Below are 23,165 nucleotides of genomic sequence, written 5' to 3'. Positions count from 1 at the left end.
TAAAACCCCAATAAGACCTCAGATCAGACCCTAATGTGATTGACCCCCAATCAGACCTCAGATAAGACCCCCAGTGCCCCTCTTCGGCTCCCCAGTGCCCCTCTTCGGCTTCCCAGTGCCTCATATCAGCCCCCAGTGCCTCATATCAGCCGCCAGTGCCTCATATCAGCCGCCAGTGCCTCATATCAGCCCCCAGTGCCTCCTATCAGCCGCCAGTGCCTCATATCAGCCCCCAGTGCCTCATATCAGCCCCCCAGCAGCCTTTCTTCAGCCCCCAAGCAGCCTCTTCCAGCCCTCAGTGCCCCTCTTCAGCCCCTAGTGCCTCCATCAGCCCCCCCCCCAAAAAAAAACAACACTTACCGTGCTCCGGATGCTGCCGCTCTTTACTGCCCCCACTTGGTAATCCTATTGAATATTCTGCACACAGCCTTCACAGTAAAACGCCGAGGACCAGGAAGGAAGAGGCGAGTATAGCGTGGCACAACCTCAACGCCTATGCCCACCACCTGCATAAACATTCAGGGCACTGGACAAAACATTCGGGCTCCAGCCCCGAATGTTTTGACCTAACGACGCCCCTGGGGACAATAGTGGCCCCATGACAGAGTGGAGAGTGTGGCAGCAGCAGTGGCACTACCAGTGACAATAGTGGCCCCATAACTCAGTAAGGATGGGGGCCAACAGCAGTGGCAGTAACAGTGACAATAGTGGCCCCATGAAAGAGTGGGAAGGGGGGCAGCTGCAGTGGCAGTAAGACTGTTCACAACACTGTTTATTTTTCCATTCTTCTTATTAGTCAGAAGTACAGAAAAAAATACAAAAAAAACAAGCCTGTATTTTGAGCATCTATAAAGCCACTTTCAGGCTTTTAGTATTTGATCAATAATTGTAAGGCAAAACCAGGAGTGGGTCTAAAACAGAGCTAAAATTGACTTTATTGGCCTCTTTCACATGGCCTGTGTTTGCAGTATTTTGTATTAGTATTTGATCAGTTTTTGTAAGCCAAAAACAGGAGTGAGTCCAAAACAGAGATAAAACGTAATGGAAATATTTGCATCTCTTCTGTGTTTTGGACCCACTCCTGCTTTTGGCTTACAAATACTGACTATGTGAAAGAGGCCTTACAGATGTTTAAAATACAGGATCATTTTTTTTTTCATGTTCTTCTGACAGATAATAAGAATCAAACAGTGATATCAACACAGACAAACAGGAACAACAGAGGCCCCATAACAGAGTGGGGATGGGTTCCAACAGAAGTGGCAGTAACAGGGACAATAGTGGCCCCATAACAGAGTGGGGATGGGGTCCAACGGCAGTAACAGTAATAAGGACTAGTGTCGAGTGCGAATATTCGAATAGCGAATTTTTATCTCGAATATCGCAACTTTGAGAATTCGCAAATATTTTGAATATAGTGCTAATATTCATTATAGCGAATATTCGTTATTTTTTTCCCATCTGAACACATTATTCCTCCCTGCTTCTTGCTTGTGGCCCACAAGCAACTTAAGCAGGAAGGAATCATGACTTTAGATATAAAAAATGACGAATATTCTAAAAAACGAATATATAGCACTATATCGAATATATTAGTTTTTTTGGAATATTCATCTTTTTTTTTTTTCAATCTGTACAGTTGTTCCACTTCGGCATACTCCTCCCAACAAGCGTCCCCGTCACCATGGGAACGCCTGGGGGTTAGAATATACCATCAGATCTGAGTTTTCACGATCTCACTGAGATCGTAAAAACTCAGATCCAATGTTTGGGGAGCCAAACGGATTTCACAGACACAATATGGTGCAATTGAAAAAGGATCTGTCCCCCATTGACATTCAATGTAAGTCAGGACGGATCCGTTTTGACTTAGACTTTATTTTGAAAGAATAATGCAAACAGATCCATTCTGAATGGATACAAGTATTTGCATTATCGGTGCGGATCCGTCTGTGCAGATACAAGACAGATCCGCACCGAACACAGGTGTGAAATGTCTGCTGTTCCTTTTCCTTCCTTAGCCTTTCCCCCTGGTCCCTGCTATTGGCTGCAGGTAGGAGCAAGTGCTTAAGAGATTTGCAGTCCACTATGCCTCAGAAGAAACAGCACTAATGTCTACTGCTGTGAGTACCTGATTGAAATTGGCAGCAGCAGCAGCATTCACTAGACTCGCTGCTTTCTCTGCAGGGATTACATATTTATGCTGGTTTGAACATAATCAACAACCCCAATAAAAAATGAAAAATAAAAAAAAATATTGATTGGAAACATGTGAAGACAGAAACAAAAGCAAACAGATTTAGGTCTAAATACATTATCACTCACAGATACTTTTGCGTGCTACTCTGTGTATTGGTGTACTGATCATTTACATAATGGTTTAATTAAAGTGAGCAATTGTCTCCAATTCCAACCATGTGGAGAAATAAATGAGCATAAAAGGATGAATAAGGAGCAGGCCTGACGCTCAATTTCACATTCACACTCACAGGTAAATTGTTGCCCTAGCTTGTGTATTGGTGTACTGGTCACCTATATGCTGGTTTCATTAAATTCAACCCACAAAATTTTTTAATTCCAACCATGTGGAAACTGTATATACGGAAAGGAACAATTGAGCCCTGACCCTTAATATTGCATTAACACTTACAGGTAAGGCTACTTTCAGACTGGCGTTTTGGTTTCCGTTTGTGAGATCCGTTTCAGGGCTCTCACAAGCGGTCCAAAACAGATCAGTTTTGCCCTATTGCATTCTGAATAGATAAGGATCAGTTTGCCTCTGTTCCGCCTTCATTCCGCTCGGGAGGTGTCCGTCTGACGATGTTTTCACTGACACAATATGGCACAATAGAAAACAGATCCGTCCTCTATTGACTTTCAATGGTGTTCAAGACCAGGATCTGTTTTGGCTATGTTACAGATGATACAAACGGATCCGTTCTGAACGGATGCATGCGGTTGTATTATCTGAACGGAAGCGTTCGTGCAAATCCATGATGGGTCCGCACCAAAAGCGAGTGTGAAAATTCGCCTTAATTGTTACCCTACGGTCTGTATTGGTATACTGATCACCTATATGCTTGTTTAATACAATTCAACAACCCCAAAACAATTGAAACTGAACTGTGAGTAGTTAATAAACAGAGTTAACTCTAATATTTCATTCTCAATCACTTATGCATACAAAAAATAATATTAATAATTTAATATGTGAGATGACCTAAAACAGAGGCCCATGGGCCCTGGTGCAAGAGTTCAGCTTGGGCCCCCCTTCCCTCAAACCTTCGTGCTGCATGAGGCAAAAATTGAAACTGCACCCCCTCTCCTCCATACCAAATTCTTAACCTAACCCCTTCTGTCCAGCCAGAGGTGTAACTTGCATAGACTTTCTATAATACCAGTGTCTTCTTGGGGCACAAGGGTCTTTGGTCCCCTCAGGCTCCTGGGCCCAGTAGCGACTGCTACCTCTGCACTCCCTATAGCTACGCCCCTGGCTTTCACTTATTCACACCCCACCCCAAAAAAAGGAGGCACAGACAGCCTCAGCTCCTCACTCCTGGCTGACAGCTTCCCTGCTTGCCCCTATTCTACACGCACAATTCTCCTTCTTTGTAATGCTAGCCTTTCCCTTCACTGTCCCTGGCAGTAGAATACAAGCTTGATTGATTTCTGACTGTCTCTGACTCCCTAAGATCTGGCAGACTCAACCACCCTCATTCACAGCCCAGCCCAGAATGACATTCTGTTCCTTCTTCTAGTGCACCTCCCTGCCTGCTGCAGCACTGATTGGCTTATCCAGACTGTGTAGCCAATCAGAGATAGCCCTCCCTCTTCCTCTCAGGGTCGTGCGAGACCCCCTTCTTCTTCCTCCCTAGTGCTTTTTCCCCCCACCAATATGTGCACTAAAATGGCGGTATGCGCCGTTTTAGGTGATTTGTCCAAAACAATCCTGAAATGACACCTTTTCATTACTTGTACTATGTTTGCTTTAGTAATTGACATAGAATCCCTGTTGTAAAACCGTAAAATGAAAGTGTGCCTACGTGCAGCATATCTCAGCTACATGTTCTGAGAACTGGTGGCTGACGTCTACTACAATCCCAGATTAAAGTAATTTGAAAATTCAGGTATGATCAGTCTTCACCTCCCTATACCCCAAGTCATTATTATAAAAGTCAGCAAGTTGGGATATGGAAATTTGTCTTTCGTTTTCCTCACTTTTGGATACATAGTGGCAGATGCTTAAAAGGTATTGTCTTCCCCTGGTGAAAATATTCAGTTACCACCCTACCATAATCCTGTACCCAAACCCCCTGGGCAAGACAGAGTAGCACAATAGGGCCCCCTGATAACCAGTACCCATAGATTACCCTTATGTACACCCCTCCACCAACCATAGCTATGCCCCTGCCTTGGTGGTTAATGGTTGTTTTCTTTTCGTGACAATATGCTGAAATGGCAGAGTTTTATTATAGGGATTATCACTTTTATAATCTTGTGGGGTATAATAAAGTATATTTGAAGTCTTGAACACAATGTGTTATTGTCTCCTGTGTCACCCTGATCACTGATAGAGAATCCAATCAACAAAAGAAAGCAATGTGAAACTATGTTGTGAAGGCTGCATGCAGCCACCACCAGGTCCATATATGAAGGGCACAGTTTTTAAGTAGCTTGGGAATTGGCCTCATGATTATTTTTTTTGAACTTTACGTTTTCAAAAAGAAAAGAATATACAGTACAGACCAAATGTTTGGACACACCTTCTCATTCAAAGAATTTTCTTTATTTTCATGACTATGAAAACTGTAGATTCACACTGAAGGCATCAAAACTATGAATTAACACATGTGGAATTATATACATAACAAAAAAGTGTAAAACAATAAAAAATATGTCATATTCTAGGTTCTTCAAAGTAGCCACATTTTGCTTTGATTACTGCTTTGCCCACTCTTGGCATTCTCTTAATGAGCTTCAAGAGGTAGTCACCTGAAATAGTCTTCCAACAGTCTTGAAGGAGTTCCCAGAGATGCTTAGCACTTGTTGGCCCTTTTGCCTTCACTCTGCGGTCCAGCTCACCCCAAACCATCTCGATTGGGTTCAGGTCCGGTGACTGTGGAGGCCAGGTCATCTAGCCCAGCACCCCATCACTCTTCTTCATGGTCAAATAGCCCTTACACAGCCTGGAGGTGTGTTTGGGGTCATTGTCCTGTTGAAAAATAAATGATGGCCCAACTAAACGAAGAGGTAGTCACCTGAAATGGTCTTCCAACAGTCTGGAAGGAGTTCCCAGAGATGCTTAGCACTTGTTGGCCCTTTTGCCTTCACTCTGCGGTCCAGCTCACCCCAAACCATCTCGATTGGGTTCAGGTCCGGTGACTGTGGAGGCCAGGTTATCTGGCGCAGCACCCCATCGTTCTCCTTCATGGTCAAATAGCCCTTACACAGCCTGGAAATGTGTTTGGGGTCATTGTCCTGTTGAAAAATAAATGATTGTCCAACTAAACGCAAACCGGATGGAATAGCATAACGCTGCAAGATGCTGAGGTAGCCATGCTGGTTCAGTATGCCTTCAATTTTGAATAAATCCCCAACAGTGTCACCAGCAAAGCACCCCCACACCATCACACCTCCTCCTCCATGCTTCACGTTGGGAACCAGGCATGTAGAGTCCATCCGTTCACCTTTTCTGCGTCGCACAAAGACACGATGGTTGGAACCAAAGATCTCAAATTTGGACTCATCAGACCAAAGCACAGATTTCCACTGGTCTAATGTCCATTCCTTGTGTTCTTTAGCCCAAACAAGTCTCTTCTGCTTGTTGCCTGTCCTTAGCAGTGGTTTCCTAGCAGATATTCTACCATGAAGGCCTGATTCACACAGTCTCCTCTTAACAGTTGTTCTAGAGATGTGTCTGCTGCTAGTACTCTGTGTGGCATTGACCTGGTCTCTAATCTGAGGCTTAACCTGCGATTTCTGAGGCTGGTGACTCGGATGAACTTATCCTCCGCAGCAGAGGTGACTCTTGGTCTTCCTTTCCTGGGGCGGTCCGCATGTGAGCCAGTTTCTTTGTAGCGCTTGATGGTTTTTGTGACTGCACTTGGGGACACTTTCAAAGTTTCCCAATTTTTCAGACTGACTGACCTTCATTTCTTAAAGTAATGATGGCCACTCGTTTTTCTTTACTTAGCTGCTTATTTCTTGCCATAATACAAATTCTAACAGTCTATTCAGTAGGACTATCAGCTGTGTATCCACCTGACTTCTCCACAACGCAACTGATGGTCCCAACCCCATTTATAAGGCAAGAAATCCCACTTATTTAACCTGACAGGGCACACCTGTGAAGTGAAAACCATTTCAGGTGACTACCTCTTGAAGCTCATCAAAAGAATGCCAAGAGCGTGCAAAGCAGTAATCAAAGCAAAAGGTGGCTACTTTGAAGAACCAAGAATATGACATATTTTCAGTTGTTTCGCATTTTTTTGTTATGTATATAATTCCACATGTGTTAATTCATAATTTTGATCCCTTCAGTGTGAATCTACAATTTTCATAGTCATGAAAATAAAGAAAAATCTTTAAATGAGATGGTGTGTCCAAACTTTTGGTCTGTACTGTACACATTCATCACATCAATACCGTAATACAACAAAATCGGGACAGGCATGGGAGGGTCTGACGAAAGACGCTAGGCTCCGCCACCCCCCCTCTACATTGCCGCTTGTTGGTTCCATGGCCTATTCGCCTACTCTGGTACGAGGAGCCTGCCGGGGGACGCCGATGAAGTTCTAGACGCCGCCCGGCTGGTCCGGTCTCCCTTCCAACCTGTGTGTGGACGATCTCTGCCTGCTTCGTCTGGTCGGCTCCTGTGATGCTGGGTCCTGCGCTGCTGGAGAGGTCAGAACAGCGGCTGAGCTGGATGACCCGTTGCTTACTCTTGCTTGCTTGTCGGATAGGTTCCAGGGATCTGCTGCGGATCGGCTGTATATCTATGTGGTCATGCCTAAGGTGGTGAGTCGCTTGTTCGGAGGAGCAGATGAGACCGTTGGTCGTCCGCCCCCCCCTCTCTGGAAGTTTTTTTTTGGAGGGCTTGGATGGTTCTAACTGTGCTGTGCGGTCCTCTCGGGGGTGTAGCTGAGACGAGTGTTCCCCGAATCTGGAGTATACCTCTCTGGAGATGCCCCCCTTTTTTATAACAAATTTATAAATATCAAAAGAGGGGATAAAGAAGAAGTGGAGGAATTGTGAGCAAGGGGGAGGAGGGGAGAGGAGAGAGGGTGGAAGGAAGAGGAAAGAGAAAGGAAGGATAAAAGGATTAAAGGGGCAGTATTGTGGAAAGTCAAATCTGCGCGGTATTAATAAAGCACGTACAGGTGGGAATCGAGCGTTTTTCCTGAACGTCCTCGGCGGGAGGAAGAAAATAATACGTTAACAGAGGGTAAGAAAGAAGGAAAAAAATAAAAAGGGGGTGAGAGAAAACAACTAGACGGTCGTGGACTACGGAGTATAGCGATCGCGGTATTTATGTGTATATCCCTGTCGTAATTCGGACCTGGACCTTTTAAATCTAACCCTCGGAGAAAAAAAAAAAGGAAAAACCTTTCTCACTTTCCACACTACTATTAACAAGACTAATCCTCCATGACACCCCTAAACTCTCCCGGACTAACCAGGTATTAACTTGTTCGGAAGTAAGCTAACCCTCCTATTAAAGCCATAAGGCTTGTGCAGGGTTGGTTGAAGTTGTGACCTTTCCCCCTTCCTCCATCAGGATTAACGCTGGTTCGGACTGTTGGACATTGCTGCTTGGGAATTAACGTTTGAAACATTTCTGGACACTTGATAATGGTTATAGTCGAAAGGATTTTCTTTTCTTCTTTTTTTTTTCATTTTTCTTCTTTTTATTTCCCCTTTTCCCCCCTTCCTCCCCCTTCTGGTATTGATGTCCTTTTTGTTGAATGGCCTACACCTTCTGGCTGTGTTATATGGGGGTGTTGAATTTGGTGGATACTCATACTTAGGTTGTTCTATGTTGTAGATTTTACCCTACATTTATATTTATGAGTAACGGTCAGGAGGGGTGGTGATTGGGTTTGGATAAGTGAGGGGGAGACAGGAGGGAGGGATAGAGAGGGAGAAGTGGAGGAGATAGGGAGTAAGCGGGAAGGGGAGGAAGGAGTATAGGAAAGGGAGGTTGGAAATTGGAAGGAAAGAGATAACAGTAAGTTCAAAAAGATGACCCCAAGAAAAAGGAGGAACAACGTGCCCCTACCAGTTCTAGTGGTAGGAGGTCAGCAACAGGACTAGAGACCGGGCCGAAACAACAGCGACTAAGTAAATTTCTGGTTCCAAACAGATCGGGGCAGTGCAAACTGATGTCATTGTAATAAGGGATGAGATGGAGAAAATAAGGCAGAGATTGCACGAGATGGAAAAAAGGATCCCCGCTCTGGAGCTCTCTGCTCAGAACTTAGAGAAGCAGGTTGTATCCCTAGAAGAGATGAACAGCAAGATGGAACAAAAACTAATAAATCAAGAAGATAGAGCAAGAAGAATGAATATAAGATGTGTAGGGATCCCAGAACGGGCAGAAGGAGATAATTGTACCGAATTTATGGAGAGATGGATAAGGGAGAATTGTAGAGAGGGCACCCTTTCCCCTTTGTTCGCTATTGGGAGAGCACACAGGGTTCCCACAAAAAAAGGGCCACCAGGGGGATACCCCAGACACATGTTGATTAAATGCTTACTGGCTAAGGACCGTGATACAATATTGTCGGGTGTTCGAACTTCCGAAAAATATCAGATACACGGTGAAAAGATAACTCTTCCCGGATTATTCAGCTGATACTAACGCCAGTAGAAAAGAGTTTAGAAGTGTTAAAAAGAGATTAAGGGAGGCAGGCCCTAAACAAAGAATCTCTAAGGTGGTTAGAGAAGAGATGGATAGTGGAAGGGTACCATTCGGTACATACTACTTATTCAAGAGGGGTTTCAATTCTGATACATCATAGGATTAAATTTGAGTGTGTCGCATACGAGGCTGACGACTGTGGTAGGTACCTCTTTTTGCAATGTAATATAGAAGGGGTTAAAATAGTAATCGCAAATATATATATTCCACCACCATATAAGCCAGATGTTCTGTATGAATTTCATAGATTTATGTTGAATAGACAAGAATGTATAATGGTAGTGATAGGTGACTATAACACTGTAATGGACCCACTCAAGGATAGGTTCTCTAGCAGAGGGGGAAGAACACAAAATGTAGATTTGTTTAAATTGGCCTCGGAATTCAACTGGATAGATGTGTGGCGCTATCAGAACCAGGAAGAAACCATGTATTCTTGCTATTCTAAAACTCATCAAACCTGGTCAAGAATAGATATGGTCTTGGGAAATAAGAATCTAATGTCTCAAAATAGGATTAAGATAAAGTATTCACCCATTATCCTATCGGATCAGTAGTGCAGTGGTAATGGAACTGGATTCGAATAGAAAGAACAATCTCCCATTGTTCAAGTTCAACGCTCATTGGCTGTCATTGATTTCAGATACAGAGAGTATAATGGATGAACTAAAAAAAAAAATTCCAGGAGAATAACAATTCTGCTAACAGATTGATAGTCTGGGACACCGCCAAAGCGACTTTTGTTTAAAAAGGTGAATTACTGGAAAAAAAAGTAGTAAGGAAAGAGGTGATCTATTGGAAAAGAAATTAGAAGAAGCAAGAATAGCATGTATGATGAATCCTACTGATTACAATAGGAAGGAATGGGAGGAGGAACAGGAAAAGCTAAAAATACATCAGCTAGAGAAAAGTAGGAAAGAATTGTTCTTCCAAGGGTTTCGGCTGGCTTCAGAGGGAGAAAAAGTTGGAAAAATGTTGGCAAGCATTGTAAAAAATCAAAGAAGCAAATCTTGGATAGAGGGAATTAGAGATAAGAGGGATAAAATAATTAGTTCACCGGAAGGAGTCAAAAAGGTTTTCATTGAGTATTTCCAGGAACTCTACAAAACTAGGGTACGATACTCAAGAACAGAGTTGGATTCATATTTAGACCAGATCGTCTGGAGAAAGACATCCCAGGCTCAAAAGGAATATTTGGATAGAGAAATATCAACCGCAGAAATTAATGAGGTTCTGGGTAAGGTAAACCCCGCAAAAACACCAGGGTGTGACGGCCTCCCCTTTGAAATATATAAGGCCTTTGCCCAGGTTTTAACACCTTAATAAAAAATAACATTGAATGAGGCACAAAAGATAGGGGACTTACCAGACTCCATGAAAGAGGCAATTATTACATTAATTCCAAAAAAGGGTAAAGAACAATTAGATCCTGGATCATATAGACCAATATCCTTGTTAAACACGGATGTTAAAATCTTGGCAAAGGTTTTGTCAGGGAGGCTCTCTAAAGTGATTAAAGGTATAATCCATGAAGACCAGACTGGTTTTATACCTGGTAGAACTATATATTCAAATATTAGAAGATTGCAACTTAATATCGAGGCTAATAGAATAGAAACAAGTGAGAAAGCTATACTTTCATTGGATGCTCAAAAGGCATTTGATTGTATTGAATGGGAGTATTTATGGGCAGTTTTAAAAAGGGTCGGTATAGGGGAGGGGTTTATAAGATGGATTCAGCTTATATATTCTAATCCAAGGGCCAGAGTGATGGTGGACGGGAGCTTGTCCCTGCCTCTTGCCCTTTATCGGGGCACTAGGCAGGGATGCCCTCTCTCCCCATTACTATTTGCTATAGCAATTGAGCCCCTCGCAAGTATAATAAGAAATGATAGGGAGTTTAAAGGTTTTCAATATGCGGAAGGAGATGAAAAACTATTAATTTATGCCGATGATATTTTATTATTTATGCACAACACAGGAGATCAGTTTAGTAGAGTATTAGATGAAATAGATAAGTTTGGTTCTTTTTCTGGATTAAACATTAATTGGGGGAAATCCCATATGATGTTATTGGAAGATGGGCAATTAGGGAGGGACTCAAGGGTGCATGTACTTGAGAAACACGAGAGCTTCAAATATTTAGGCATACAAATCTCCGGCAATATAGAAGATTATGAAAAACTAAACGTACTTCCCGTAATAAAAGACCTTAGAACTAAAATACATATTTGGAAAAGATTACCACTCTCTATTCAAGGTCGAGTAAATCTAATAAAAATGATTTTATTCCCAAAGTTACTTTATGTTTTACAAAATGCCCCAAAAAAGACTGCCGCAGAAGATATTTAGATTATTGTATCGCCTAATGGGGGAATTTATTTGGAAAGGTGCTATCCCTAGGATAAAATAAGAAGTGCTTCAGCTCCCAGTAAGAGAGGGTGGTTTGGCGGTTCCTAACTGTTTTTTGCATTATTTGATAACACAATATAGTCAGATAAGAGAGAGTTTGAACGGTTTAGTGGGAAGACAGGAATTAAATAAAATGGGTTGGAGAGGGGAATTCAATCACTTAGAGATATTGGAATCTGGTACACTAGGGAAAAATACTACAGGAAATAGAATAATGAATTCAATGGATCACACATGGGGGCAGATTAAAAAACTATTGGGGATTAAAGTTTTTTTGCAATATACACCTATTTGGAAAAATTTTAATTTAAAGGAACTGCAAACGATTAGGAGTTATATTGATTGGGAAAAAAAGGGGATAAAATATCTAGCCCAAGTATTTGAAGAAGATAAATTGAAGGACTTTAATACACTTGCTAGGGAGTTTGGGATCCCCAAAAGGATATTTACAAATACCTCCAGCTCAGGAACGCTTTGAGGACAGTGGTAAAGGTAGATAAATATAGAAAGAAACAATCAGACGGAATATATAAATTTACTAACGGAGGAGAAAAAAGAGGTATAACAAAAAAAAGATACGGGATATTGATGGAAGGAAAGAAAGAACGGATTACAATACTTGCTAAAAAAAAAATGGGAAAAAGAACTTCAGCTTTTCTTTTCGGAAGAGAAATTGAAAGATGCCCTTAGAAGTTATGCTATGGTGTCGGATAGGGGTTCACATAAAATATCACAGTTTTTTATAGTACATAGATTACATCGATCTCCTAAGATGCTAAAGAAAATGGGTGTGAGAACTTCAGATAATTGCCCAAAATGTAGGGGAGGGAACGCAGATCTAATACACGGTTTTTGGAGATGTCCCAGACTTTTTAGATATTGGAAGGAGATAGCAGTGATTGTATTTGTATTCCTGGATGTTCAGGTGCTTGAAGATGCAGTAGTTTGTATATTGACTCCTTATACTTAGGAAATGGATAAAGGAAGACCCGCCCACAGTGGGACAGTGGCGTGAAGCAGTGGTTAATCTCATTAAAACTCAACGGGTTTCTGAGTGCTGTACTAAAAATTCTGAAGGACTTGATGAGATATGGAATAAATGGCCATATTAGGTCGAGGAAAATATATATTTTTTTTTTTGTCTCAGTTCCTCTCTCTCTCCTTTTTTCCATGGGGTGGCGGGTGGGTATTCGGGTGATAAGTAATAAGGATAATATTTATTAAAGTGGTAATATGGATTTTGTTGTATTATGGCCTCATGATTTTATCGGTATAGCTGGGGCTACACAGCAACATGTGCTGCACGACCAAAGTCTGTGCAGATTTTGTGCCACTTGATTTTTTTATGATGTATCTGTTCTTTTTGCTTACCTATCCATTTTCTGTTTTCTCTTTTTTACATTTTAGTTTTTTTTTTCTCCCTGCCAGAACATTTTTATTTTTTCATTCACATATGAGGGCTTGTTTGCTGCAGGGCAAGTTATACTTTCTGATGGCACCAATTAATATTCCATACAATGTAGTGGGAAGCTGAAAAAAAATTGTAAATGGGGAAATGGGGAGAAATTGAAAAAATAAAAAATAAAAACATAAAGAGTGGGGAGTGAGTGCTGTATGGAGAGAATACTTAACTTTCCATCCTGCCAGCAGCTGCACTCCTCCATTGTGTCTGAAGCCACTGGCATCTCCACTTCTAGGAGGTTGGAAGTCACCGGTGGCTTCACACATAGCACAGCTGCAGGCAGGATGAAAATGTAAGTATTCTCCTCACACAGTACTCATTACCTTTGCGTTGGCTCCACTGCCGCCAATGACTGCATACATTTAAGCCACAGCACATTATCAAAATCATGCATTCTTATGGGAAGTAAAAGGAGCCAAAATTAACAAAATTTGCTAATGAAAATACCTGTTTGCCATTTCATTTTTAACTTGTGTGCAGAATTCTCGCCAAAATTATAAATACCATGAAATCCTTTCATTTTCAAATTCATTTTCAACACGAGCGTGACAAAAATAAAATGATAATTAAAAAAGCTCTTAGTTTTTAAATTTTAAAGGGGTTTTCCTATCACATACAATGGGGGCATATTGCTAGGATATGCCCCCATTGTCTGAAAGGTGCAGGTCCCACCTCTAGGACCCACACCTACAACGAGAACGGAGCGGGGAAATGGAGGGCACACTGCGCAAGCGCCCTCCATTCATTTCAATAGGGCCGCCAAAAATAGTCAAGTGCTGGCTCGGCTATTTCCGTCTGTGCCATAGAAGTGAATAGGAGCAGGGGCTGCACGTGGGCAGTGCGCTCCCATTCCATTGTATGAAAGCAGCGGGGTGCAGCGCTTGGTGGTGGATGGACACCGGGAAACCCATGTGGCCTCCAGCCACCACTCTCCCTCTCCGTTATCCTTGTAGGTGCGGGTCCCAGAGGTGGGACCTGCACCTATCAGACAATGGGGGCATATCCTAGCGAGATGCCCTGTGACATAGCAAGGGGTTTTGTTTGGGAAGGCGGCTGGGCTGATTTCCAGCCAGGTGAGATCAAATACCGGACCGGAGTTTAAGTGCCAGTCCGGGTTTTGGCACCTCCTGGCTGTTCTTTAAATAGGCAGCTGGGCTCAGCAGCTGAGTCTCTGTTTTGGGATCTGAAGCATGGAGCTGTGCTAGAAGGTTGAGAGCCGCATGAGGGCTGCATGCTGGGAAACAGGCCCCCTAAAGCCTGCTGTGGAATGCCGGGGATAAAACAGCTATCAAGGTGACGTGTCTGTTCTATGGACTTTTCATTGTGTGAATTAACACCAAGACTGTAATAAGTCATTTTTATTTTGCCTTTTTGTGTGAATAAACACTGACATTTTGAATTACGAACTTGTTTTGCCTCTGTACTGCGTCCTCTTACACTGCCTACCAGAGCAAATCCTCACAATTGGTGGAGGATGCGTGCACTCGCAGTGAGGTTGGTGTAAATGCCGAAATATTTTTGTTTTCGGGTACGGCTGGATGTCCTCGATTAAACCAGCTAAATTCAAACCTGTTTCACGTGACAAAATGGAGGCTGTAATGAAAGCTCTTGTGGAGGCTAACCAACGCCAGCAAGAAACCAAACAGCTGCTGTTACAACACGTGATGGCTTTACAGACAGCATGGGCGTCCCAGAGTGTCCATGACGTCCAGAAAGCGGTCCGTGCGGCGATCCCCAAGATGACACCATCAGATGACGTCGAAACCTACCTGGCTGTGTACGAGAAGGTGGCCACAAGGGAGAATCTACTCTGAGATCAGTGGGCTGAGGTCGTCGCTCCGTTCCTGACATCAAATTCCAAGTGGGTGTATTTCGACTTGCTGGACGATCAAGCGGCCAACTACCAGAAAGTCAAGGGTGAGAGTCTGGCAAGACTGGGGGTGAATGAGTTGGTCCGGGCCCAGCGGGTGCAACAGTGGAGGTTTAAGCCTGCTGAGCCCGTGAGACCCCAGTATTATAACTTATTTAACCTCTTGAAAAGTGGCTACAGCCTGACGTGCTGAGCCCCACTGCTATGCTGGACCATCTGTTGGTTGATATGTTCTGTAGGGCTTTGCCATCCCCTCTCCAGCAATGGATCAGCCAGGTCTTTCCAGGTAATGCTCTTGAGATGGTCGACCTGGTGGAGCGCTATGAGGCTACCTGGAATCTACAGGGAGTTATTTTGGAAGGGTGTAGTCCAGGGGAGTAGCTAAAGGGTCATGGGCCCTGGTCCAAGGGTTCAGCTTGGGCCCCCCTTCCCTCACTGTTTTGTGGCTAGGGAAGCACATAGCCTTCATGCTGTGTGCGGTAAAAAATTGAAATAGTAGACCAACCGCCCAACTCCCCCATGCTAAATTCTTGACCTAACCCCTTCCGTCCAGCCAGAGCTATAACTTGACCAGCATACACTTTCTATAATACTGGTATCTTTCTATAATACTGGTGTCTTCTTATGTGGCACAAAGGTCTTTGGCCCTCTCAGGCTCCTGGGCCCGGTAGCGACTGCTACCTCTGCACCCCCAACGGTTTGTGCCCACCAAACCCGCCCGGGATGTACCCCCTGTGGACCCAGCTCCGATAGTCTGCTGGCGGTGTTGGGAGCCTGGCCATGTACAAGCTGACTGTCCACATCAGGTGGAACCCATGGACACAAACTATGGCTTCCATCAGCCGTTATATGCTAGGAAGCTGTGTACAGCGGGTGCCCCGGGGACTCTGAGTCACCTGTGCCAGGTGGAGGTGGAAGACACTCCAGCGGAGCTGGCAGACCTCAATGTCTCAGGGGATAATTTTGGTACCTCCCAACACCGGGACCCAAACCCTATCCCGAGTCTGGGAAAATGTATTAAAAGTAGATGTGAACCACAACAACCAGAGGCAGAGTCAGTGTTCCCCCGTTTTGTGGTTCATCAGGATATGTTGTACCGGGTAAACCAGCTGCGAGGTGAATCCATTAAACAGTTGGTGGTGCCCCAGGCTTATCGCAAACTTGTGTTAGAGTTAGCCCACCAGCATGTTCTCGGGGGTCATCTGGGAATGCAGAAGACACAGGAACGGATACTACAATGGTTTTACTGGCCCAGTGTGTTTAGGGATGTGGAATAATTCTGTAAGTCTTGCCCGACCTGCCAGGCAACTAGCCCCCAGCACCTTTTTCGCAGTCCCTTGGTACCTCTCCCGATCATCGAGGTGCCGTTTGAGTGAACAAAGGGGGAGGGGTATGTGACATAGCAAGGGGTTTTGTTTGGGAAGGCAGTGATTTTCCTCCCAACATAGGCAGCTGGGCTGATTTCCAGCCAGGTGAGATTAAATACTGGACCGGAGTTTAAGTGCCGGTCCGGGTTTTGGCAGCACCTGGCTGTTCTTTAAATAGGCAGCTGGGCACTCTCCACAACAAGTTCGATAAGTGTCACTTAGTTCTATGGGAGGTCCAGCTCCTCCAATCCATCACCTGCTTGCCCCGAGGAATGTAACTGGTGGCCCTACCTTCCTGTTCTGCCTCCTGAACCTCATGGGCTGATTTTTTCCTGTTATATCTCGGGACTATGGGTACTGAATGCTGTGAATAAGAAAGCATTTTCACTAACTCTTCAAGGAAGCTCAGTCTCTGACCTCTGTGGTGTGTTTTTATTTGATAAAATGCTTTTCTACTTATTGTCCCAGTATTGAACAACAAGGGTCTTACTTGGTGCCACCCATAGCCTGCAGCTATGTACAGCCAGCATCCGGAGAGAAGCTCCTAGCTCAGTGAAAAAGTGAAGTGCGGCTTGCCCCCTTTCACGTCTATTCCCTGCCACGACCCCACTCATCCCTTAGGGAGTTTGCAGCTCTGGATTAACCCCTCTCTTCACGCTACCCTTTTGGATGCTGTCCTCACATTAGACTGCACATATGGATGTAGCAGGGTTAAAAAACACACTTGGTGAGTTATCGCATTTACATACAGTACTTAACACGTTATTACTGTGACTGTTAACTCTGCTGCATTTGTACCTCTTATGCAATTCTATGCAAATGCACCACAGTTAAAGGGGTATTCCCCTCTGAGACAATGCGGGCATATTGCAAGGATCACTCCCCATTGTCTGATAGGTGCAGCACCCGCACCTATATCGAGAACAGAGCGGGGAAGGTGGTGGCTGGAGGACCCTGGGTTTCCCTGGGTCCGGCAAACACCAAGCGCTCTCCCCATAGAAGTGAATAGGAGCGCACCGCGTTTGCTCGGCCACCACTCCCATTCATTTCTAGGGGGCCGACAGAAATAGCCAGTGCTTAGCTATTTTCGGCGGCCCCTTAGAATAAAATTGAGGGCGGTTGCGCATGCGCAGTGCGAGCTCCACCACGCTTAGAGCTCCATTCTTGGTATAGGTTCTGGTCCCAGAGGTGGGACCCGCACATATCAGACAATGGAGGCATATCTTAGTGATATGCCCCCTTTGTCTGAGATGAGGATACCCCTTTGACACATACATTTGGTGAGTTATCACACCTAGTTAAGGTGTTATGACTGTGACTGTTAACTTTGCTACAACTGTAGGTGCAGGTTATAGGAAGTTCCGAGTAAGACCTTGGTCGGGCAGCATTGACACTACGATCTTTTTTTTGCTTCATTCAATTCTGAGAGAATAATTTGTGAAAATAGTGTGGTGCAAGCAATTATTAACCCTTTAGTGACCACACACATTTTTTTTAAATCGCATTCCAAGAGCTATAACTTTTTTGTTTTTTCATCAATGTATTTGTACGAGGTTTTATTTTTTGCAGAACAAGTTCTAGTTTTTAATGCACCATTTTCGGTACATGTAATGATTGATTAAAGCCAGCTGTTTAGCTAAAAACCCCTATGTTTACGTCACTAAAAAGGCGTATTAGTGTTCACTAAGGGGTTAATAAAGTAGGAAATGTTTTACAAAATAAAAATTAAATTAACACACAGCAGGGGGGGCCCAAACTCACAGATCACAGTTTGAAACCCTAGAGTGTGCTAGGGAAGCTCACTTGGAAAGAGGTTGTGAAATCGCTTTCTCATTCCCAGCATTTGCAGCAAGCCCCTGAGGAGCCAGTGAAGAAGATAGGAGTGGCCCAGAAAAGATAGTGTGTACTCTCTCAGGTTGTTGTTCGTTGGGCTCTGTGCGGTGGAAAGGGGGTTTGAAGAAGCAGGCCAGCGGTAAAAGTGCAAAATATAACTTGTGGTCCATCCGGCAGTAGTAGGTACAAGGATGTTAGCTAGGTGATGGGTATCTGATCTGTATTCCCTCATCTTCAACAGGGTCTGTAAAGGTGAGATTGATGGTCTCTGGACTTTATGCTCTGTAGTTTTTTGGAAAGCAGGCTTCTTGATTATGGTAATTTCTCTGGAGTAATGGTCTCACAGTAGAACTGGTTAAGGAGCTCTAGCCTGTGCTTCCTATTTCCACACTCCCTTTAATCGACTCCCCCTCCTTACAGGAAGTAGGACCAGCCTACTCCTAGCAAGAGGGAAGAAACCTCTTATCTCAGGAACGTTGCAACCTATAAATATAAATAGGGTATCATTTTAATCAACATGATCAACTCTACCAGGCTGGTTTGATAAGGTTGATCATGCTGAGGGAATGCTTTAAAGTAAAATTATTGATCAAATGCTATAATTTAAGCATGTATCATATGAGAAAACACATTATACATCCTTGACTACATGAGACTGGAGGCATTCATGTTTGCCAAATCAACCTGGATCAACCCTACCAGCAGCGGCTTGGGGGGTGATGCTGATCGTGGAATTTAACCCCTCAGATGCTGTGGTCACATTTGAGGAGCTCCAAAACCGGGAGCCACATGCTTTCTGGCCCGGGGCCACGTTCCCCTGGCAGCGATCGGGGAGGGTGTCCTGTACAATGCTTACAGGCCTATTACTAGTATATTCCAAAGCAGGCCTGTAGGTGGCAGCACTGCATTGGAATATAGTGAATTCAGTATTCTGTTTTGCACAGATATGCATTACAGAATACAAGAAGCAATCCAGTAATTGCATGTTATAGTCACCTAGTGTGAATTAAAACATTTTTTTTTTAAGTTTAAAAAATAAATAAAAATAATTAAATAATTATATATATATATATATATATATATATATATATATATATATATATGTCAATGAAAAACAGAGCAGCACTCCAGTAAGGTGAAAAAAAGAAAGCGGTTTATTCACCCAGTGGTGACGCGATGTTTCGGCTCCAACATGAAGCTTGAGAAAGGCTTCATGTTGGAGCCGAAACATCGCGTCACCACTGGGTGAATAAACCGCTTTCTTTTTTTCACCTTACTGGAGTGCTGCTCTGTTTTTTATTGAGATATATATATATATATATAATTATTTAATTATTTTTATTTATTTTTTAAACTTAAATTATCCTGGTACGCTATTCCCACTGGAGCTTGCACCCAATCTCCAATATATTCCAAGGTTGGTGCTGCCATTTATTATATTTTATATATATATACTCAAATCACCCCTCTTTCACTAGAAATAATAAATGCATACATAAACAATAAAAAAAGAAACACCATGGGCATAAAGGTATCCAAAAATGCCTGTACGATTAAAATATTTATCCCATACGGCAAACAGCGTAACTGAAAGAAAATCTAAATGGACGATTCGCCTTTTTTTGTTCTCACTTCACATTCCAAAAATTTTTCTGGCCTCTGGTGCTGCGCTGTGGCTACAAAAACAAAACAAAAAAAAGGCACATACATGTGTCAATTCCCCTTTGTGATCATTACCTTGTTGTGGTGAAGGGGCTTGCGTATCACAATGAAGCGACCACCTCTATGAGTGTGTTGGCAATGGCAATGTTGGCACACCCCAGATGATAAGGTCGTTGCTTTATTGTGAACAGACCAAAAGCGATCGGCTGGATAATTTTGCATAGAAGAAACATACATTTTCTTTGTGATCATCTAAGGTGATCATTAAAGCCTACTAGGCCGACAATGGGCCCACACTGCAGAATCATTGTTTTCTGGGTCACTTAACTGTCACTGAACTACCTCAGTACGACCATAGGCTTTGAAAAAACCCCATTGCTTGCAATCTCCCAAACGTGCGCACGAGCACAGTCATCACTACACCAAGATTGACGCATAGAGGAATACAATTTATGTCATGAGTGTGTCAACTATTGACAACTCTTTGCGGTTGTCTAAAATCTATTTCATACACGTCCCCTGATAGGGAATGTAACAGGGATTAAACTGATAGGAATAGTACTACTTAACATACCACTCATATTGGGATTGCATAGTACATTGCACGGCGCACTCGAAGTGCCCCAAATTGGAAGTAAGAGGACCGACCAAGCATCTTTTTCCATCTCTCGGTTCCTAAAATCTATTTCATACACGTCCCCTGATAGGGGACGTAACAGGGATTAAACTGATAGGAATAGTACTACTTAAACACACCACTCATATCTGGTGGCACAGTACATTGCATGCCATACACGCAGTGCCCCAAATTGGAAGAGGACCGACCAAGCATCTTTTCCATCTCCCGGTTCCTAAAATCTATTCCATACACTGGCCCCTGATAGGGGACAAAACAGAGATTAAACTGTTAAGAACAGATTTTTTTTAATTAAAAAAAAAAGAGGACAGCCTCTGCGGAGCTGGGTATTTTTTGGCCGTGTTACTAAACGCTCATGCACAATGGCTGTAGGCTCATGCGTCCTTTTGCGGAGGTGACAAACCGGGTCAGTCAAACCCAAGGCAACATCATTGACCTCATCCCATATACGTTTTTTCTGGAGCGTGCCCTGCGAAGAGTGCTGGATCAGGCTGTAGATGAGCATGAAGAGGAAGAGTTGTGGTCACCATCACCACCAGAAGCAGCCTTGTCGTCGTCGATTGCTGGACCTGTGGCAACACAGAGAGAGGAGTCTGAAGAAGAGGAGTGAGAGGAGGAAGGTGTCTTTGAGGAGGTGGAAGACCAACCACAGCAGGCGTCCCAGGGGGCTTGTTGTCACCTTTCAGGGACCCTTGGTGTTGTATGTGGCTGGGTGAAGGAAGGGACCTTCAATTACGTCAGTGAGGACAAGAAACGGGACATGGCTAGCTTGGTATCCAACCTTGTGAAAATGGGGAGTTTGCGGTTGTGCAAATGGACTGTTTGCAGTTGTTTGCGGTGTGTTAAACGGGGAGTTTGGTCTGTCAGAGTTTGGTCTGTAACTGTGAAGTGGGCGTAACCCTTGCACTACCTGATCGATACAACATCATACCTGATCGTATACACACACTGGATGTTTTAAAGCACATTATTCCAAACAATTTAGGAATGTTAGGTGATTTATGCCCTTTATGGATTAAAGGGCACAGCAAGTCATAGTAGATAGAGAGTGAGGGATTGTACCGTGCAAAATCTAACCAGAGACAGCACAATTCTAGGTCTAGTTGGCAGTTAACAAACAGGAGTTAAATATATACTGTGCTATAGTGGCACATCCAATATGAGGTTGAGCAGATAGCTTATGTATCCATGAATGGAACCCTACAACAGGGACCATATGAGGCAGATACAGGTGGTGCTCGTATGCATGGATACATTGTAACACGGAGTATGTGCCACAATTTACTCCTAAACAGACCATATAAACAACCTAAATACAAAGGTTGCTACTATTGACCGGTTAACAATTACCCCACAGAATAAAGCATACAATAAATATAAGGACGGACTGGAATGTGCCCCAAACAATGCACCCGATAGGCACAAATAAATGAATAAATACAAGACTACTAAGATTGATTAGTGTGTATATAAAATAGCCTATTACCACCTCATTGGACCCTGACAATTTTAAATAAGTTTCTTATTTGTTTGTAAGTCTTTAGTGGAAGAAATAAAGATAAGTATTTTAAATATTAGTTAGGGACCCCTAAAGGGATTTTTGGTCCCATAAGACCACATTAGATTTTCAAAGAATATCCAAAGGGTCTCTAAAAGGGAATAATAACTTTATGGATTAAAACCCGACTCTGAGTCAACTACATAATTTTCCATGGGAGTTTTTCCATGGATCCCCCTCCGGCATGCCACAGTCCAGGTGTTAGTCCCCTTGAAACAACTTTTCCATCACTATTGTGGCCAGAAAGAGTCCCTGTGGGTTTTAAATTTCGCCTGCCTATTGAAGTCTATGGTGGTTCGCCTGTTCGTGAACATTTGCGAAAATTCGCATTTGCCGTTTGCGAACGGAAAATGTTATGTTCGCGACATCTCTAATGACAATATGGATCCCCAGTCAGTGCTGCAAGGTGTAATAGGAATGTTCCTATTACCCAGGCTGTAACCTCCCGAACTGAACCCTTTTCAACATAAATGCAGTGGAATGATTCCTCCCTATCCTTTCCCTACACCTTGAAAAATCTTTCCCTGCACTTGTAAATCGTTTTTTTAGCACAATGACGTTTTTTCTATCACTGTCCCTAGCGCCTGCAGAAGTCTCTCCCTGCACTAGTACAGTACAAGTACACTGGTAAATGGCAGAATCTAAGATGGCTGCGCTATTTATAGGGCTGTGACATAACAGGCTGGCTGCTGATTGGTTGCATGCATGGCATTATGGATGATTCCACCTTCCCAGAGTTCCTTTCTCCATGTCCTCACACATGCAGCAGCCATTTTAGGAAAAAATATGATTCGTTACCACGAAGAACAAGGACATTCGGCTTCGGTGCAAATCAAATTTTTCCTGAAATTCAGATCGAATTCCACTTCGTCAGCTTCGATTCGCTCATCTCTAGTATTAATGTGATATTAGGGGTCAGGCCTCAATCATCTGTTTCCATTTTCCATTTTTCCATGTTTCCATTTTTCTATTTTCACATGGTTGGGCAATAATTTACCTGTGAGTCTTAACATGAAATTGAGCAAAATTGAGCCTCAGGCTCCGTTTTATTCCATTATTTTTTTTTTAAACCAGCATATGCTGTTTTTTTAATGAAACCAGCATATAGATGATCAGTACACCAATACACAGGCTAGGGCAACAATTTACCTGTGAGTCTTCACTTGATATTAAGGGTCAGGCCTCAATTGTCCGTTACCATTAAATCTATTTCCACAGAGTTAGAATTGTATTTTTTGTGGGTTTGTTCAATTTAATGAAACAGCATATAGGTGATCAGTACACCAATACATAGGCTAGGGGCCTATGCCTAGGGCAACAATTTACTTGTGAGAGATATACATGATTACTGCATCAATATGCAGGGTAGTGCACAACATTATTTCAGAGCCCAAAAATGTCATACCTACGGAAGGGTTCCACATGAAAGACTCAGAATGTGGGT

General features: G+C 43.2%; 1 pseudogene; it reads right to left on the bottom strand.

Annotated features, from left to right (window-relative positions):
- Positions 1 to 20,290: 20,290 nt before the first annotated feature.
- On the bottom strand, positions 20,291 to 20,471 carry LOC122945891 (annotated as a pseudogene).
- Positions 20,472 to 23,165: the final 2,694 nt, after the last annotated feature.

This window comes from Bufo gargarizans, chromosome 8, assembly GCF_014858855.1.
Source record: "Bufo gargarizans isolate SCDJY-AF-19 chromosome 8, ASM1485885v1, whole genome shotgun sequence".
Lineage (NCBI taxonomy): Eukaryota > Metazoa > Chordata > Amphibia > Anura > Bufonidae > Bufo > Bufo gargarizans.
This window is presented reverse-complemented; position numbering and strand designations above follow the sequence as displayed.